Source organism: Lactuca saligna, chromosome 8 (assembly GCF_052625555.1).
Source record: "Lactuca saligna cultivar CGN05327 chromosome 8, ASM5262555v1, whole genome shotgun sequence".
NCBI lineage: Eukaryota > Viridiplantae > Streptophyta > Magnoliopsida > Asterales > Asteraceae > Lactuca > Lactuca saligna.
Genome location: NC_136424.1, coordinates 16,530,394 through 16,548,777, shown reverse-complemented (window position 1 = coordinate 16,548,777; position 18,384 = coordinate 16,530,394). Strand labels below are relative to the sequence as shown.

At 36.5% G+C, this 18,384-nt stretch overlaps 1 pseudogene across 3 annotated transcripts; it reads left to right on the top strand.

Moving 5' to 3' along the window:
- The first annotated feature begins 3,024 nt into the window (after positions 1-3,024).
- LOC145011823 (uncharacterized) lies at positions 3,025-5,047 on the top strand (annotated as a pseudogene). 3 transcript variants are annotated; one of them, XR_013664285.1, is made up of 3 exons: positions 3,025-3,943; positions 4,391-4,480; positions 4,860-5,047. The product of XR_013664285.1 is annotated as an uncharacterized LOC145011823, transcript variant X2 (transcript). The 3 variants fall into 3 exon arrangements; XR_013664286.1 differs by having other exon boundaries at positions 4,837-5,047; XR_013664284.1 differs by lacking the exon at positions 4,860-5,047 and having other exon boundaries at positions 4,391-4,628.
- Positions 5,048-18,384: the final 13,337 nt, after the last annotated feature.

Below are 18,384 nucleotides of genomic sequence, written 5' to 3'. Positions count from 1 at the left end.
ACGTTGCTATTCGTCTTTTGCAAAGGAATTTCAACTTTTCGCAACGGATTCCCTCCGTAGCAAAATCGCGTTTTTCTTGTAGTGAAATTTTAGTAATATGGAGTTTGGTATCTGTGTATGTCGAGGCAGTAAGGTGTGGATATAAGCTGATAATGTTGAAACATGTATTGTGCAGACTATAGAGCAGCATGGGATTAAGTGGCTTGTCATGGGAGCTACAACTAAGAAGCTATATTCAAAGTATATTAATATATGAATACTTTTCATAAATATGAAATGATAATTATGGTATCTATAAGAAGTGAAATTGCCTATTAACCTTTCATTTTTATGATCACTTGTAATTACTTGTATGGTTTCAGTTTTATCTCTCTTAAACACAGGAATACATCTACAGGCACAGTCAAGTTGTTTGGATTATGATATGTTGGTTTTGGATTCTTGATTTTTGGTGTGTTTTCTTTTCTTTATCCCTAATTTATTAGTGGTTATTACTATGTGTTAGTGTGTGCATTATTGCTTCATATCTATAGATTGTTGATTGGAAATAAAAACCCATACGCTGCAGTGAAACGGGATGAATATAGGATGTTAGAATTGGTACATTTTTAGATTATACTTCTACTGTTTTTTGAGATAGCAAGAAATGGAAATGAAAGTAATCATACAAGCTACAAAACTTGTAATAAAAATATTTTATGCTTATGAGGGCATTCCATTTTTTTTGAAAGATGGGTATACATGGATTAGCCATGGTAAATTGACAACTGTTCAACGAATGTCATTTTGGTTGTAAAGTATATCTTTATTTAAACTAAATATGCTACTTTTTTTTTTTTCTGTTTTGTGACCTTATCTTGCATTCGCCATCTATTAACTTAATCTTCAAATGGAACTCCTTAATAGACTTTGGATTTGTTCATTTTGCATAAAGGTGAAGTGCTTTAAAAGCTGTCAAAGAAAGTAAAAATATAAAGTAGATGATATTTTTTTAAAGTATTGTTTAAACTATATTTGTTTAATATCGTAAATCGAAACATGTTTTAAAAGTTAAAATTAACACTAAATACTCTTTTGACATACATATACATGTCAATTTTTGAAAATAGTACTCGCAAAGCCTCAAAATGACAGAAAAATGTGACAATATTAATCCTCAAAACGTTTATGGTGGATTTTTAGCAAATCTGTATGACGGATCCGCAAGCCCCATATATGGTGTCACCCATTCTTTTCAACAGGTTTTTATTTCTTATCAAATTAGTCATGTTTTATATTTATTGTGGTAGGTTGAGATTGATTCTGTTAATTCACACATAAAAATTAATCAAGAGGAATAATTGGATATGGGGTTGAAGCTGAAAAAGCACAGGGTAATTCCGCTATAATTTTCTGAAAATACTTTATTTTATTGCTTAATTATTTATTTTTGGCATATTTTATAGTTGGTTGAAATGATGTTTGAGTATGTTCTTGCTATGGTGATGTGAGTTGCACCTCCTATTTTGTTTACTTCTGTGATTTACTTGTCAGAGGTAGGTTCATCTTAAAGTCTTTAACTTTATATACTTTGGTTATTTGATTTTGATAATAAGTAAATGACTCTTTTACCTCCTGTAGGCACTGTTTGCTTCAGAGCATATGGAAGTCGTAGTGGTAAACTCAGGAGGAAATCTATCCATGGGTGCATTATGAGCAAAAATGTTTCTGTTTTGAATTTAGTCATTGTGAAAAAGGGTGACAATGACATGGCCGGACTGACCGATGTCGAGAAGCCAAGAATTACAGGTCCCAAAAGAGCATCAAAAATTTGCCAGCTCTTCAATCTCTAAAACTTTATCAAACAAAGCTGGATAGTCTCTGATTTTTTTTCTTGCATACGTTTTAACAGAATGGTGATTGGATTGATTCATTGATTGAGGGATATAATAGGAATTTAATACATACAAGTAACAAAGTGAGCAAGGCTCCTTAGATACAGATGGTGGTGACACCAATGACAATGCCAAATCAGAGGTTGCGGATTACCATCTATTGCTGTATAAACATCTCGGTATGCATAGATTCTATTTAAGATTGTTAGATCTTGAGGTAACCTTTTATTATGTAACTGAGTTTTCTACTCAGGTTTTTAGTTAACATTAGGTAATGTAGGAAGATGATTTTAAATGTTACATGTAGTTGTCTAGAGATAAGAAATAGATGTTGAAACTATGATTCTTTTCAAATTCATATTTTAGTATGTAGGATGTTTAATTTTTACCGGATAAAGTATGAAATGTGGTATTGTACTTTGATTTGTAATGATTGCACATCTACTTCAACTTTATTTTATTTTTTAAGCATCGTATTTTCGGATTCAAGCAATTATAGCATCCTATTTTCGTGAACTACCAAAGAACAAAAAAGGAAAAAATCCGAGCCGTGCAACGACACAGACTCTTCACTAGTTTAAATAAAAAGTGTGTTAAATGTTGATTTGAAGCATGATAGTCAATTCCACATGAGATTTGTTCATCTAAGTGTTTTCAGGAATATCACATAAAATACAATGTATCTCATATTTAGATTATCTATGTTGATGTTTAATTTTATTTTATTTGACTTCGCACACCGAAAACTCGTATGTTGAGCAAATGAGTGATTAGAAGAGTTGATGTTTCGTGGAAATAGGAACGATAATGATTATTCGATTTATAAATTGCCGATAGGTTTTATAGAGACTAGAAACTCACATATTGATTATGATAAAACATCAACTCTTATAAACTACAAGATAATGTATTATAAAATATTTCAAATAGGTGTGAATAAACATTTAAATTAGAAAAAACCCTTATACACAAAGAAAAAATGTTGAAAAATATCATTATTTGTTGATTTAACAAAATAAATAAAGTTTTAAAGTGTTTTAATTATTTTGGATGTTATTGTAAAAGACTTTATCTAGAGAAGTACAAATAATGAAACCTTAGGGACTTGTTTAGAAACTTGTACAGTCCAACGTGCTTCTCCCCCTCTTAAAACCCTAACCTTCTTACAGTCTTACCATTCCCGTAACCTGTGACTGTGATACCCTAACCGATCTACAAAAATGTCGATGTCTAAAGGTTCCAAGATGCTCCAGTTCATCAATTACCGTATGCGTGTCACGATCCAAGATGGCCGCCAACTAGTCGGCAAGTTCATGGCCTTCGATCGCCACATGAACCTTGTAATCGGAGACTGTGAAGAGTTTCGTAAGCTTCCACCGGCGAAAGGTGCGAAGAAGAATGAAGAACGCGAGGACCGCCGCACTCTTGGTCTCGTTCTCCTGAGGGGCGAAGAGGTAATCTCCATGACCGTCGAAGGCCCTCCTCCGCCTGATGAGAATCGCGCTAAAGCCGTTGGAGCTGCAGCGTTGGCCGGCCCTGGTCTCGGCCGTGCTGCTGGCCGTGGAATTCCGACTGCTCCTTTGATTCAAGCTCAACCGGGTTTAGCTGGACCGGTTCGGGGAATTGGTGGCCCGGCTCCCGGTATGATGCAGCCGCAGATTTCTCGACCGCCGGTTCCGAATATGTCTGCTCCGCCTATGAATTACCCTCAGGCTCCGGTGATTCGACCCGGACAAATGCCATACCCTGGCCAGGGTCCTCCTCCTCAGATGCCACGTGGACCGCCTCCTCAGATGCCTCCTCAGTTTGCTCAACGGCCGCCTGGTCAGTATCCAGTGCCTCCGCCAGGGCAGTACGGACAAAGGCCTATGGCTCCACCGCCTCAGATGATGAGAGGTCCGCCACCACCAGGGGGAGCGCCACGACCTGGTATGCCTGGTCCGCCTCCTCCTGCTCGACCTGGAATGCCTCCGCCTGGTGGACAGATGCCAGGTTTTGGACCTCCTCGTCCTGGGATGCCGCCACCACCAAGCAACCAGCAACAACAACAGCAGTAGCAGCTGTAATCGGTACGTGTAGGCCTGTATTTTTTGCAAATGTCTTTTATGTTCTCATATTATCATATACATTGTGCACCCAATTATGTCAACTCCCAATCTCCCGTAGAACAATAAGTTGTAAGCTACTTTCTAAATAAAGAATGTCGCTGATGGTGTTTCAGTGCTTCTGTGAACATAATAATTGAAAAAGTAGTAGCATCTTGTTGCTAGTGGTTGCTCTTTCCTGTCCACCAGCTTTAACTCAAGTTAACCCCATCCCATGGTTAACAGATTTATTCACACCTGAACTGATCCTCAACCCTATAAATACTGTTCAATTCTTTTTTGGCTGCTCGTTGTGATCATTAGTCAATTGATTATAGGAGCTTTGTGTTCATTGTTGTTGTTAAAGTTTAATTATAGGAGGCATGAATTTACAGTCATCTGATTTTGTTTATGTGAAAATTGTTTTTGCAGACAGGCATGTGAAGTTGTTGAAAAGAGGTTTCATGCTTATAAACTGTAGCAACTGTGATGGTTATTATGATGGAGGTAGCCTTGAATTTGGTAATGGTTACTGGTTTTTATGAGTAAAGTGGTTACATTCATTGGCATTGCTAGATTTCATAACATTGTGTTTATGTTGGATTAACACATTATTATGACCCTTAAATATCATTTTGCAAAAGAAAGAGTTCATATCCATTAAATGTCATTTTGCACCTATATTTCACAATTTTGATCTTGGGAAACCTGGTATTTGATTGAGAGTGAAAAGTAGATTCGAAAGTTGAAGGTCTAAGATAGATGAGAAATGTGAACCAAAATGCACTCGAGTAAAATTGTTAACATATTCCAATAGTGAGATAAATATGTTAAAAAGTAATATTGTGGAGGTATAACAAATAATATTCTGCCAACAGATCTGGTTTCACACACTTTGCAGGTGAGGTGAACACTACATCATTGCAAGATCATGTCCTTCAAATCAGATTTAGAAGTGAAGGTGGTTATGAATTTTGAACTTGAAGCTTCATGCTCTTCTTCTACTTGTACTTTGTTTTTGACAATCGGATTGGTGGGTTTTGAAAATTCTCTGAAACAAAATTATCAGCAGCAACTTGTATTGTGTTAGGATCAGAAAGAAATCAACCATGAAGAAGGTAGAGTAGATAGGTATCATTATCATATATATGATTTCTCAAGCTCATAACTCGATCAAATCGCTCAGCTCATTCTACTGTGTTGAGAAAGAAAAACAAAGTACCTCTAAATATTATATATCCAGTTCACATACGCATCACAAAAAACAAATTGGAACAAAGGAATCTGAATCTTTTCTTCCTAGAAATTCAAAACAATACAAAACATGTAAAAATAGTAACAACGCCGTTTTCTACCTATTAGAGTTTCAATGAATGCAATCATCCTCCATGCCCCCATGACCTGATTATTTTGAAATCGAAAGACAAGTAACAGTGAGAGAAAGTAATCATCCTTCACGCTGCCATCACCAAATTCAAGAATTTCTTACAAGTAATGATCAATTTAAGGAGAACATATAAAGTCTTAGGAGATGTATGTCAAACTATCGTACCATGTTGCAATTTTGATTTTAGTCCATATTACTTTAAATGTTTATCCCATGATGTTACCAAAAAGATGGAATATTATTAGACCAAAACATATAATTTTCAACCCTATCAAGCTAAACTACTTGTGCATGGTTGAATTCCGCTAATCATATATCAATCACATACCAAAATGTCCTTGCAATTCAAACATTACTAAACCCGACCCCAATGGTCTAGAAACCGGAAACCAGATAATGAGATTTTGTAGATCCAGAAACCAGACCACTATATAAGAACCAGTTCCGGGTAAGAGACTCGGTAAAGTGAGTCTGTGAACATTGAAAAAAAACAATTTTATTATTATTATTATTATTATTATTATTATTATTATTATTATTATTATTATTATTATTATTATTATTATTATTATTATTACTTAAATGGTTGGATCTACTTATTTCCTAAAAAACCAAAATGCATCTAGATGCAAAAGACAAAGGTTCTGATTTTTTTTTTTTTGTCATTCTCTTGAGTTTTTGTTTTTGTTAAATTATACTACTAAGATTTGCATTTTTTAGGGTTGAAAATATTGGTTATTGTAACATGGTGGAATAACAGTGTGATTTTTTGAATTTGTAGACTCAAATTTCATTTCTTTATTGTCGTGTAACGCAACACAGACAATCATATATTTGTTTGACCATAAAAGTCTAAAACATCATCTAGTACTTGTATGCAAGGAGTACTATCTTTTTCTTTTTTTGACAGAGAAAAGGATTTTAAAATTCGGGTTTTGGTCCAAAACCCCGTTAATCTAATACACAATTTCAAAAACTAGATGTAGTTCCTAAAATCAGTTACTCGGACCCAAATGATCCAAACCCAGAAAACTGGATAAATCTATTTATCAAACCCGATATCCGGACCAATTTTACATATTATGGTCTAACCGGTTCAACTTCTGGACCCAAATGACCCAAACCGAGAAAACTGGATAAATCCATTTATCAAACCCGGTCCCGGACCAGTTTTACATATTATGGTCTAACCGGTTCAGCTTTCTGGTTATAAATCTCATCATACTGTTGTTACAAGTTCTTACTTTAAATAAATTTGACTTATTATGAACCAGTAATAAAACAATATATCAAAGAACGTTTTAACGATCATGAACGGGAAAATGACTTATTAAGATAACTAACTATTTAAGTTGTCCATATATAGGTAATGTGTGTGTGTGTGTGTTTTTTTTTTTGGTACACATTAAGGTAACCAACTTGTTTTGTTTGTTCACATTTAGGTAATATGACCGGCTATCACCTGTTTTTGCTTATGTGGCATCCACCTGTCATATGACTTGGATACGATGCACCTACGTGGCATGATGCATATATGGGAAAATGACTTATTAAGGTAACTAACTATTTCAGTTGTCCATATATAGGTATTTTTTTTTTGTACACATTAAGGTAACTAACTTGTTATGTTTGTTCACACTTAGGTAATATGACCGGCTATCACATGTGTTTGCTTATGTGGCATCCATCTGACATATGACTTGAATACGTTGCACCTACGTGGCATCCACCTGGCATATGACTTGTTTTGTTTCTTCTTCCTCATCTTATTCTTCAAAACGACAAGATGAATTTCAAGCTGATCATCCATGTGATTGCGGCTTACCATCTCGTGTGAAGATTTCAAGAACTCCTGACAACCTTGGAAGAAAATTTAGAGTTTGTCAAAACTCGATGGTAAATAAATATTGTTGAATATGATGTAGGAGTTCCTTAAATCTTCACACGAGATGGTAAACCGCAATCACATGGATGATCAGCTTGAAACTCATCTTGTCATTTTGAAGAATAAGATGAGGAAGAAGAAGCCATCGTCGATCGATCTAGGGTTTAGAATTAGGGGTGGAATCGTATGACACAGTTATAGTGTAATCGAATGAAGACAATATATGCACCATGCCACGTAGGTGCAACGTATTCAAGTCATATGCCAGGTGGATGTCACATAAGCAAAAACAGGTGATAGCCGGTCATATTACCTAAATGTGAACAAACAAAACAAGTTAGTTACCTTAATGTGTACAAAAAAAAGAACATTACCTATATATGGACAATTGAAATAGTTAGTTACCTTAATAAATCATTTTCCCATATATGCACCATGCCACATAGGTGCAACGTATTCAAGTCATATGCCAGGTGAATGCCACATAAGCAAAAACAGGTGATAGCCGGTCATATTACCTAAATGTGAACAAACAAAACAAGTTAGTTACCTTAATGTGTACAAAAAAAAAACATTACCTATATATGAACAACTGAAATAGTTAATTACTTTAATAAGTCATTTTCCTATCATGAACCATTACGACAACTTTTTTGCATCTATATTGTCTTGTGTCTATCACGTATGACTGTATGAGGTATAAAGTTTAATCCTTACAAACCAAAACTTAAAAATTCGTACAAAAACAAATTATGTACTTACCACTCATAAAATGTTTGTTGAGAGGTATCAAACAACAATTTGATTCTTGCTCATAGCTTTTCCCCACATAAAACTTAAAAATTATTGTGTATAGAGTATATGAAGCAAATTTATTTAATTCTAAGATCGAACGAGATCTACTCAACTTAATAAAAGACTCATGCTACTTGGATCATTCTATATCCATAATTGTCCAATATTAAAAGTCCATTTTGCCCTTCATATCTTCCATTTTAACGTACAAATTGTTCTCGTACAAAATAAAAAAATATTATGTATAAATATGGTTTAACTCGTTATAAAAAAACAAATAATTTATTTACTTTAATATGTGCCATTATTATATGATCGTATATTGCTGCAGTACTATTTTTAATTATCAATTTCATTTTTTGTTACCTGCGGTTTTTACGGATTTTAACCTAGTTAAATAAATATAAAAAAATGGATATCTTATAAAATAAGCGAGTGGATCGAAAATATGTGCGGAAATAAATAAAATATGCTTTTGAAAAGTTGAATAGTTTTTTTTTTTTTTTTTTTTGGTTATAAAATTACATAAAATGACTTATCTAAAACATATCATTGATTTAAAAAAAGAAAATTAAGTCAATTAGCAAAATTATATAAATGCTTTTTGTTAAACGTTGTTTGAAATAGGTTTTTGATTTTAATTTTTTTAATTAAAAGCTAGAAGCTCATACTTTCGAACAACTTTTTTTGAATTTTTGTATAAAACTAAAAGTTAAAAGTTCCTGAAAAGTATGTGACAAATACAATCTTAGTTAGTGTGCACCAAATCTCGAATGCCATGATTAGGTCGGTAAACATTTACTATTCAAGCCTCGCAAGCTAATCAACTTATCCATGGTTGAATTGCGCTAATCACACTGGCAGATCTAAGGCTTTGGGAGTAGGGGCATATGCCCCCAATATCTAAATTTTTTTATATATAAACTTCTCAATTATTTTAAATTTTACCTAAAGACTCTTTATGTTTTTGAAAAGATTCAAAAGTGACCCAACAAAAGAAAATGTCAGAATCTTCACTACATACATGAAATTTTCCCTAGTAAAACATTACAACGTTCGTAAACTTAACCACAATGTGAAATCGTCATGGGATCTAAAATCACAATAGTTCATGGTTGTGATCTATTGAACTATCAATTGGTTGAACTTTGAATCACAATATGTCATTACAAGTTTTTGATTCAAATGAACGTGACCCCTTATGAAACGGTAACAAAATAAAATATTAAAAAATGTTTTACAAATTTTGAACTATCATGGCAAACTTTTTTCACAACTACGTCTCTTACATATGAGATACAAAGTTTAAATCCCAATACACTAAAAATACTATTAATGTTCTGTAAACACGATTAAGCTCACACATGATACATTTTACCAATTTTTGATAAACATGATCATTGTGATTTCTAAAACTTGCATAGCTTTAAACCACATGAATGAAAGGACTTCTTTTCCTTTTTATCTTTCTTCTCTTTCCCTTAACTAATACATAAATAGTCTTTATGGTTTAACAAAGGTCACAACTTCAATCCCTATTAATTTTTTTATAAATATGATCATTGTGGTTTCTAAAACACGCATAGCTAGACCTTAAACCACATGAAATGACTTTTTCCCCCCTTTTATCTTTTTTTTCTCTTTTCCTTAATTAAATTCAACCTAAAAAGAGAAAAGAAAATAAAAAGCACCCTCCGCACCCCTTACCCCCACTCATTTTTACTTTTTTTTAAACGACACATCTAACATACTCTTAAACTACTCCTTAAATCCATATATATCCACGATGGAACTTGAATCCTCAATATCGAGGAGGGAGGCAACACTGGATACCGTTGGGATAGAAGACCTATGATCGCACTCCTCTCTCCCTCATTTGTTTACATTTCCTTTATGACCTAACCCAATTCTAATTCTTGTTGGGTTATGAGCATTCTAACACTCCTAAGTGTACATGCAACCCTAAATACCTTGGATCTATGTTTTCTCTATTATACATGCAAATATGAATATCCAAGGTATTATCCTAAACTAGCATACAAAACTATCAATATAACAAGATATAATACATACCTCTTTGATGGAGCTTGTCTTCATGAAGCTTGAGTGCCTAGTGCCCCAAGTGTGACACCCCAAATGGTTCACAATCATCAAAACACTTAGAATAACTTAGAGAGAATTCTACACTTCATGAAAATCGGCTAGCCCTTTCTTACTCTCACTAGTGGCCGATTTTTCCTCAAGAATAAGATGCTTATATAGTTATACAATTAGGGTAAACCCTAATTGTCATGACTTTCCATTTCCTTGGATCCATGGGTTCAAATACACCATGGAGCATCCATGGAGCATCATATGGGTTTTGGCCCAACTAGATAATCCATGGAGCATTAGCCCACTATACAAGTATGGATGATTTACACAATCAATCCACATATTTAATTAGTCTTCTTTTGATCACTCAATTAATGCTAGATTAATTCTTGATCAATACTAATTAAATAATCTCATTATTCTTATTATTAATATACTAGAACTTATAATATATTAATAACCATAAGTGTCTTATTTCTCTCATCTAGTCTATCCAAGTGCATGATGGTATGCAACCCAAATGGACGATGCCGGGTCGGGTCAAGTTTTACCAATTATAGTTATGGACTTAGACATTAATCCAACAGTCTCCCACTTGGATAAGTCTAAAACTACTATTGCGTATGACTTCAGGAACCAACTGGCAATCGTAGCTCTCAAAAGCTTCTGTCGAACTCTGACCTTGTAGATGAACTCTGATCTTTGTTAATGACTTGTCCATTAGATAAGGGATCATATATTCCTCCATTCTAGATATCATATGGACTGAGACATGGATTATAATCATTCTCTCTGTCCATTTGTTGTTTCCCGATTTCCGATTTATGACGACTGACTAATTGAACAAATCAAATCAGTCCTGGCCCGGCCGAGCACTTCCATTTATCATCATCAAATTATCGAGGGGCCCACAGATATCGCTTTTATCCCGAAGGTAAAAGGAATGGATAAACTTCGACTCATATGGCTTGTTCTACTACTTGTTGAATCATACACAAAGACACATTTTAAAAACATCGAGTTACCAATGCGTTTTCATGCAATCAATGTACTATCAACTCATAGTAACAACTCATATCTCTAGGTTTGAAGAATATAAGATATTATCGTCTCATGATCAGTCGTGATAAAATCCATGAAGTGATTCCAATGAGCGCGGGTTGAATCCAATACTCAGAACTTATGAGCACTCATGAGTGTTGTAGCTGATGGGTTTTAGCCATAAGAACTTTCCTATGTGCGCATGCAAAACCCTAATGCTTGGATCTAGGCTTTCTAATAAACATGCTTTTGAATCCAAGACTTATAATGGCTAATTAGGTTAAATAACAACATTGAAACAGATCTAGAATCATACCTTTGAATTCCTTGTTGATCTTGTTTGTCTTGGAGCTTCTAGAGTCACAATTGTCACTCCTCTAATGGCTTACAAACACCAATAGCAAGCAAGATGATTTAGGAGAGAGGAGAGGGGAGGAATTCGACCAGAGGTTCCTTGCTTAAGGTTGTGTGTCGAATTCCCTCATCCATGGGGTCTATTTATACTATTAGACTCCTTAAGGGTTTCACCCTAAACCCTAATTGGATAATCTTCTCTTAAGGCTATCCAAATCCATTCCATAGATAACCCTATGGACGATTTGAGCTATCCTAAAGCTCTTAGAATCCGTCCAAGGTATATCCTAATGGATTTACAGTCTAAAGTCTAACTATCAAACAATTGACAGTTTATACCCTCTTATTTAATTAATCTCTTTAAGTCACCAAATTAATACCAATTAATTTATGACTTATATTAATCAAATAGCCAAATATTATTCCTTATAATATTTACTCTCTCTTAACAAATCATCCTTCAAGTTGCTATGGTGAAGGCAACCCAAAAGGACCATGCACCACCGAATATAGTTATAGCCTTAGACACTATTCCAACAGTCTCCCACTTGGATAAGTCTAGTAACTATACAAGTACAATACGGTTTGCAATCGTAGCTCTCAAAGACGCTGTCAACTCTGATCTAATCAATCTTGTCCTTTAGATAAGGGATCGTACAGTCCTCTGTTAAATATCATGCTGACAATCCTATGGAATGGTTAGTCTAGCATTTAGATTTCTCGATCTCCGATTTATTTGACATAGAACTTAATCGAACACATCAATTCAGTTCTGACCGGGCCCGGCACATAAGTCAAATCAAATCATCGAGTGGCCAAGATATCTCTTCTACCCTCTTAGGATAAAATTTACAGATAAACTTCGACTTATATGCATTTACTTATTCATTAACCAACTATACACAACAATGTGTTTTATAACATCAAGTTACTGATGCGTTTTCGCATTATCAATGCACAATCAATTAATAAATAATAAACCATATATCTAGGTTTTAAGACCATATGATATTATTGTCTTGCGATCACCTTTTTATATCGTATTCCATAAGGTGATTCCAGCAAGCGCGGGTTTATTCCAATGCTCAAAACCAGTTCATAAGCACTCATGAACGTTGCAGCAACCCTTGCTATGTCTAACACCATTTAGACACTCTACACACCAATTCATGACAATCTTCATTCATATCTACTCCCAACATATGAACGATTGTGGACCATTTGAATAATTCGATTATTCCTAATAAACTCAATTATTCTGGAAGTCAAAACATGCAAAGTGAAACAATAGTTAAATAATTAACATGTGACAGTAACTTTACTCATAAATAAAACTCCTTTATTTAATCATCAAATGTTAATTAAATTTATCTATTATACGTTTCTAATACTATCTAATCTATGCTAATATCATCCTTCAGCCCAATACTCCTAGTATGCTGCAAGTGCTTAACCCTACTCAGTCCCTTCGTAAGCGGATCTGCTGGGTTATCTTCTGATGATATCCTCTTCACTACGAGTTGTCCTTCTTCTACACGATGTCTAATGAAGTGATATTTTCTGTCGATATGTCGAGATCTACCATGATCCCTCGGTTCCTTGGTCAAGGCAACCGCACCTTCGTTATCACAGAAAATCTCCATGGGCTCCTTTATGGCCGGCACAACTCCAAGATCACCGATGAAGTTCTTCAGCCATATTGCCTCCTTCGACGCTTCGCTCGCTGCGATGTACTCTGATTCGCACGTTGAATCAGCTACGGTTTCCTGCTTGGAACTCTTCCAAGTCACTGCTCCTCCATTTAGGGTAAAGACCCAGCCCGACTGCGAACGGTAGTTGTCCCTGTCGGTCTGAAAGCTGGCGTCACTATACCCTCACACCTTCAAGTCATCACTCCCTCCAAGGACTAAGAACCATTCTTTCGTCCTCCGAAGGTACTTAAGGATGTTCTTCACCGCAATCCAATGTGCTTTGCCAGGGTTCCCTTGATATCTGCTAACCATGCTCAAAGCGAAGGCTACATCAGGGCGAGTACAAGTCATAGCGTACATGATTGAGCCAACTGCGGAAGCGTATGGTACTCGGCTCATTTCTGCTATCTCAGCTTCGGTACTCGGACTTTGAGTCTTACTCAACTTGGCATTTCCTTGTATTGGTAGTTCTCCCTTCTTTGAGTTTTCCATACTAAAACATTTTAGTACCTTCTCCAAGTAAGTATTCTGACTAAGTCCAATTAGTCTCTTACTTCTTTCTCTTACTATCCTTATTCCCAAAATGTAAGAAGCCTCTCCGAGGTCCTTCATAGCGAAGCACTTCCCGAGCCAGGACTTAACCTCCTGCAGAGTCGGGATGTCGTTTCCTATGAGTAATATGTCATCGACATATAGAACGAGGAAGCTTACTATACTCCCACTGGCTTTGACATATACACAAGATTCGTCTTCGCTTCGTACAAATCCAAACTCTTTGACTTTCTCATCGAAGCAAAGATTCCATCTGCGAGACGCTTGCTTAAGTCCATAAATGGACTTCTCAAGCTTACATACTCTATTCGGATGCTTCGGATCCACAAACCCCTCTGGCTGAGCCATGTAAACATCCTCATCCAACTTTCCGTTAAGGAAAGCGGTCTTGACATCCATTTGCCAAATCTCATAATCATGAAATGCGGCAATTGCTAGCATCACTCTAATAGATTTAATCTTCGCAACTAGTGAGAAGGTCTCATCATAGTCAACTCCGGGAGTTTGAGTAAAGCCCTTCGCAACCAATCGCGCTTTATATGTGTGTACGTTCCCATCCACGTCGGTCTTCTTCTTGAAGATCCACTTGCACCCTACGGTCTTACGTTCGGGCACGTAATCAACCAAATTCCAAACTTGGTTATCGTACATGGATTGGATCTCGCTTTCCATCGCCTCTTTCCATTTCGCAGACTCCGGACCTGCCATGGCTTCCTTATAGCTATTAGGTTCATCAAGATTTACTAGTGTACCATCACTAATATACGTGTCCCCTTCGGTGGTAATATGAAAACCATAAAACTGGGGTTGAACTCTAACTCTATCGGAACGTCTAAGAGGTAAGGATTCGTCAATCGGTTCAACCGGAGTTTCCTCCTCGGGTTGAATGCCAGCGGTAAAGGTTCCTTCATCTATCGACTCTTGAATATCTTCAAGTTCGATTTGCCTCCCACTGTCTCCTTGGCTTATGAGTTCTCGCTCTCGGAAAACTCCTCTCCTCGCAACAAAGATAACATTATCTTTCGGTCTATAGAAGAGATATCCAAAGGAAGTTTGCGGGTAGCCGATGAAAATACATCGCTCACTTCGAGGTTCAAGCTTGTCGTGAGTATCTCGTCTTACGAAAGCCTCGCAACCCCAAACCTTGATATGTGCCAACGAGGGAGCTTTCCCCGTCCACATCTCGTGAGGTGTTTTGGCAACCTTCTTAGTAAGGACTCGGTTAAGGATATGGGCGACAGTCTCTAAGGCATACCCCCAAAAGAAGATAGGTAGTGAAGCACGACTCATCATAGAGCGAACCATATCCAATAAGGTTCGATTACGCCTTTCTGCCACACCATTCAACTGCGGTGTCCTAGGAGGCGTCAATTGCGAAACTATTCCACACTCCTTGAGATAATCGTGGAATTCAAGACTTAGGTACTCTCCTCCTCGATCGGATCGAAGCATCTTGATTTTCCTGCCCAATTGATTCTCCACTTCATTCTTGAACTCTTTGAACTTTTCAAAGGTTTCTGACTTTTGCTTGATTAAATAGATATACCCATATCTACTATAATCATCGGTAAAAGTCACATAGAAGCGGTTCCCATCCTTCGTGGTTGATCTAAAAGGTCCACATACATCGGTATGTATTAAGTCTAATAGTCCCTCACCCCTTTCACAAGTACTCGTGAAGGGTGACTTAGTCATCTTTCCAAGTAAACAAGACTCGCATGTGTCATCTTTCCTAAGGTCGAATGACTCCAACACTCCATCCTTTTGGAGTTGGGCTATGCGTTTCTTGTTGACATGTCCAAGACGACAATGCCACAAGGATGCTTTATCCATACTAGTGGAAGAATCAATATTCAAAACATCATTTCCTAAGTTATCAACAATCATAACAGTTTCATATATTCCATTACATGGTATAGCTTCAAAGTAAAAGACACCATTTAGATAAGCCAAAATAGAACCATTCTCATTATTAAAAGAAAATCTAAATCCTTGTCTATATAAACCATGAAATGAAATGATGTTTATAGCCATTTCTGGCGAATAGCAACAATTGTTCAAATCTAAAACTAAACTATTCTTAAGCACTAAAGAATACACTCCAATCTTGGTCACAGGCGACGATCTTCTGTTCCCCATGATTAGATTGATCCTTCCTTGCTCCACATCCCTACTTCTTCTTAGTCCCTGCACATTAGAACAAATGTGATAACCACAACCGGTGTCAAGAACCCAAGAAATAGCATGATTAGAATCGTTAGATTTGATTGCATATATACCTGCGAAAGATGGCTTGATCTTTCCTTCCTTGATGGCTTGCAGGTAATCCGGGCAGCTTCTCTTCCAATGTCCTATCTTGTGGCAGTGGTGGCACTCTGCCTCCTTCGGGTTAGAGCAGGGCTTAGAGGGATCAACTTTGGTCCCACTAGAAGAGGAACCATCTCGGGCTTTCACCTTGCGATAGTTGTTCGAAGAAGCTTTCCTCTTCTTTCCCTTCCCTTGACCAATAGCCAAGATAGGAGCAGCGGATGGATTGGGAGTTGGTGCAACGGACTTGTCCTTGAAATTGCTCTCAGCAACCCTCAAGAGACCTTGGAGTTTGCTTAGAGTGACCTCCTCTTTGTTCATGTGGTAGGTCATCCTAAATTGGTTGTACATCGGAGGCAAAGAGTGAAGCACCATGTCGATCGCCAAGTCTTCGCCGAAGTCAACATTTAACTTGCGAAGGCGGTCGACATACCTTTGCATCTTTTGCAAGTGCACGGTAAGAGATTCTCCATGACCCATCTTAGCGGAAATCATGTTAGTGAAAATCTCGTAACGCTCTTGTCTCGCGTTTTGGTGGTACCTCTCCAACAAGTCTTGATGCATCTCGTATGGATACATGTCCTCGTAGGACTTTTGGAATTCGGAGTTCATGGTGGCGATCATGATGCAATGTACCTTCGTTGCATCTCGCTCATGAGTTTCAAAGGCGGTGATTTCTTCGGGAGTAGCAACTTTGGGGTTGATTTTCTCGAGTTTCTCATCGAGGACATACTCTTTATCCTCATAGCGAGCAATGGTGCGAATGTATCTTATCCATTCGCCAAAGTTCGTTCCATCGAAGGTGACCTTTTGGCAAAGGCTCATCAACGTGAAAGAACTAGCAGCAGCGTTGTTTGCGTTTGACATCTATAGAAAGGACAAAGATAGATTAGAACAAGAATCCCTAATTATCACCCAATAAGAAAAATTAGGGCTAGGATCCAACAATAACATTTACATACTAGAAAAGGGATGCCGTAATCTAACATGCAAATAAATTGAAGGTAAGTGAATGACGATTCACTAATTCTCCATCACAAAACTTAAACTATTAGTCCTAAGTGTTTTTGAGAATTCCTAGCTTCGGATGAGATTCATTGAACTATTCAATGGCATGTTTAAATCTCGATATGCCCCTCTTGTTTGTGACTGGGATGCCGAGGATCACAAAGCGGGTGTGAATTACCATGCAAATTCACATGGTGCCTTCATTGTAACAATCACCTATTCGATGTGCCGGTAAACCACACACGCTCCATCGAACTATGATGAACAATGAATCACCCTTTGCCACCTTCGCTTAGAACCAATTAGTGTGCCGGTAAACCACACACGCTCCACTAACATCTTAGCAAGGTGCAAAGTGTAATTTCATGGGATTGCATCAATTCACTTTTCCTAAAGTAACTAAGATTGGGAAATTTAAAAAAATTTAGTTACTTCGTATTTCTTATTATACTTTTAATGAGAGGATGAGGTTGCCCTATCCTACCCGTTCGGCTAACGACCCTCCACCAATCAAGCAAGCGGTGGGTGTGAGTGTACACCCATTAAGCGCCATTTTATAGGCCGCAACCTTATACCCACCTTATAGATCGGCTTCGTGAATGAGGCCTACTAGCGGTAAGACTAGCATTTAGTTATACATATATATATATATTAATCTAGTAATATCATATAAGTATAGGGTTGCATTTTAAACTTTTCAAAATCTAGGGTTTGAAATTTAAGTTGTCTAAGTTAAAACTTTTAATCACAAATATAAATTTCAAAACTTTAGGGTAGGTTTTAAACATTTAAACCATGAAGGATCAAATAACAAATAATTCCAATTAACAATTAATATTCTAATTATCTTTATTTGATTTATCTTGATTTCTTTGAAGATAATTACCAAAATAATTAATCATTATCATATAAGGAAATTAAATATTTTATTAGATGATAAATATCTTTAATTAGATCAAGATAATAGTCATATTTATCCAAAAAATCGGATTTACATTGATCTAATATGATTAAGGTAAGTTTCCATAAGATAATTATGAAAAAATCCCGAATCTGGCCATTCCTGACGCCTGGATTCGCCGAGTGCACAAGGGGACTCGCCGAGTCAGGCCTACTCGACGAGTCCACCTTGGAACTCGCCGAGTCAGTGACTCAAAACCCAAAAAATCGAATTTTGCAGGTTTGTTTCAGTTATTCAAGCAACAATTTAAAGAAAACCAATCTAGGCTCTGATACCACTGATGGGTTTTAGCCATAAGAACTTTCCTATGTGCGCATGCAAAACCCTAATGCTTGGATCTAGGCTTTCTAA